The sequence below is a fragment of the Gossypium arboreum genome, chromosome 6 (assembly GCF_025698485.1).
Source record: "Gossypium arboreum isolate Shixiya-1 chromosome 6, ASM2569848v2, whole genome shotgun sequence".
Lineage (NCBI taxonomy): Eukaryota > Viridiplantae > Streptophyta > Magnoliopsida > Malvales > Malvaceae > Gossypium > Gossypium arboreum.
In genome coordinates, this window is record NC_069075.1 from 121,411,956 (window position 1) to 121,414,439 (window position 2,484).

The following is a 2,484-nucleotide window of genomic DNA, read 5'->3' on the forward strand; positions in this document are numbered from 1 at the left end:
GCATCCTTTCTTAGGGACAACCTGCACTGGACTTACCCAATAACTGTCAGAAATAGGATAAATAATTTCAGCATCTAGAAGTTTAATTACCTTGGCTTTTACAACTTCCTTCATGTTGGGGTTCACTCGTCTTTGAGCTTGCACACACGGTTTGTATTAATCTTCCATCAAAATTTTATGGGTGCGAAAAGAAGGGCTAATTCCTTTAATGTCAGAAATTTTCCAAGCTATGGCCTTTTTATGTTCTTTTAATACTTGGATTAATTCCTCTTTGTCCTTGGGTTGTAAGTTAGAAGCAATGATAACTGGTAATGTAGAATTATTTCCAAGGAATGCGTATTCCAAGTGGTTTGGTAATTGTTTAAGTTCCAGTTTAGGAGGCTCTTTAATAGAGGGTTTTTGCTTAAGTTCATCGTTTATCTTAATTCCTTCATATTCTACTCGTCTTGAAGAATGCTTATTAGGTTCATCATCTGTCTCCTCTTCTTGAGCTAGATATAGTTCCATCTTGTCCTTCTGTAAAGTTTCCTAAAAAGAGTCTTTAGTAGTATGATCAATAGAGTCAATAAAAAAACATGAGTCATCCTGTTCCCTAGAAAACTTCATAGCATCATAAATTTTAAAGATAGTCTCCTCGTCAGCTACTCCATGTACCAATTTACCGTCACCCACATCGATTGTAGCCCTAGCAGTGGCTACAAATGGGCGCCTTAAAATTAAGGGCACTTTCACATCTTCATCCATGTCAAGCACAACAAAGTCAACAGGAAATATGAATTTATCTACTTTCACAAGTACATCTTCTATAATGCCCCTAGGATATTTAACAGATCTATCGGCTAATTGAATACTCATCCTAGTAGGGTTAGGTTCCCCAAGACCAAGTTGTTTGAACATTTTATATGGCATCAAATTAATGCTAGCGCCTAAATCATCTAGTGCTTTCTCAACATTCAGACTACCAATTAAGCAAGGGATAGTAAAACTCCCTGGATCTTTCAGTTTGGTTGGCAGCTTGTTTTAGAGTATGGCTGAGCACTTCTCGTTGAGTTTTACTGTAGATAAGTCCTCGAATTTTCTTTTATTTGTTAGAAGCTCCTTCAAAAATTTTGTGTATGTAGGCATCTGCGAGATGGCTTCAACAAAAGGTAAGTTGATATGTAATTAATTAAAAAGTTCAAGAAACGTATCGAATTGTGCATCAATGCGGTCTTTTTTCAATTTTGTTGGGTATGGAACTAGAGCTTTATATCCCTTCGGCACTAGTTTGTCACTATTTTTGGGTTTTTCTTCCCCCCTTTCGCTTACCACGGTTTCTTGTGTTAGCTTTTTTTTAGTTTCCGCTAACACTTTCACGCTCCTTAGTGTAGCTGCTTTCACATGCTCTTTAGATTTGGTGTTACTAGGTAAACTTCCTAGTGGTCTTTCTAAAATCAGTTTGGATAGCTGGCCTATCTGAGTTTCAAGCCCTTGGATTAATGCTTGTTGATTCTTAAGTGCTGTCTCGGTATTCTGGAAACGAGTTTCTGACACCGATATAAACTTTGAGAGCATCCCTTTAAGGTTCAGCTTCTTTTTCTATTGGTAGGGTGGTTGTTGGTAGCCTGGAGGTGGTTGTGGTCTTTGATTTCCTTGACCGCCCTATGGATTGTTTTGAGGTCGAGGATTATTAACCATGTAACTTAATTGCTCGTTATCCATGTTGTGGCCATAGGGTTGGTATTCCGAATGCCTTGTTCCACCTCCACTTGCTTCGCACTGTATTACTCGGTGAACCTGTGAAGAACTAAGGAAACCATCAATTTTCTTATTCAAAAGTTCTACCTGATTAAAGAGCATGGTGACTGAATCGACGTTATAAACACCAGATGTTTTCACTAGCTTTGTTCTCATGAATTGCCACTAATAGTTATTCAATGACATCTCCTCTATGAACTCATAAGCATCTTCAGGTGTTTTATTATTGATGGTTCCACTAGCAGCTGCGTCAACCATTTGTTGAGTCGAAGGATTCAGGCCATTATGGAATGTTTGAACCTAAAGCAAAAGCGGTAACCCATGGCGAGGGCACCTTCTCAGTAAGTCCTTGTATCTCTCCCATGCATCGTAGAGTGTTTCTAAATCCATCTGCACAAAAGAAGAGATATCATTACGTAATTTAGCCGTTTTAGCCGGCGGAAAATATTTTAGTAAAAATTTTTCAGTCATTTGTTCCCAAGTAGTAATTGACCCTTGTGGTAACGAGTTCAACCACTATTTAGCTTTATTCCTTCATGAAAAAGGGAATAACCAAAGACAAATGGCATCGTCAGAAACGCCATTAATTTTAAATGTATCGCATAGTTCCAAAAAGTTTGCCAAGTGAGCGTTGGGATCGCCATCCTGCAAACCATCAAACTGAACAAATTGCTATATCATTTGAATAGTGTTGGGTTTTAGTTCAAAAGTATTTGCAGCTACAGCAGGTCTAACTATGCTCGATTC

The 2,484-nt window shown here is 38.2% G+C and overlaps 1 non-coding gene across 1 annotated transcript; it reads left to right on the forward strand.

The window, feature by feature from the left end:
• Positions 1-2,053: 2,053 nt before the first annotated feature.
• Positions 2,054-2,160, forward strand: LOC128295011 (small nucleolar RNA R71). The gene has a single exon (XR_008285318.1). It is a non-coding gene; the product is annotated as a small nucleolar RNA R71 (small nucleolar RNA).
• Positions 2,161-2,484: the final 324 nt, after the last annotated feature.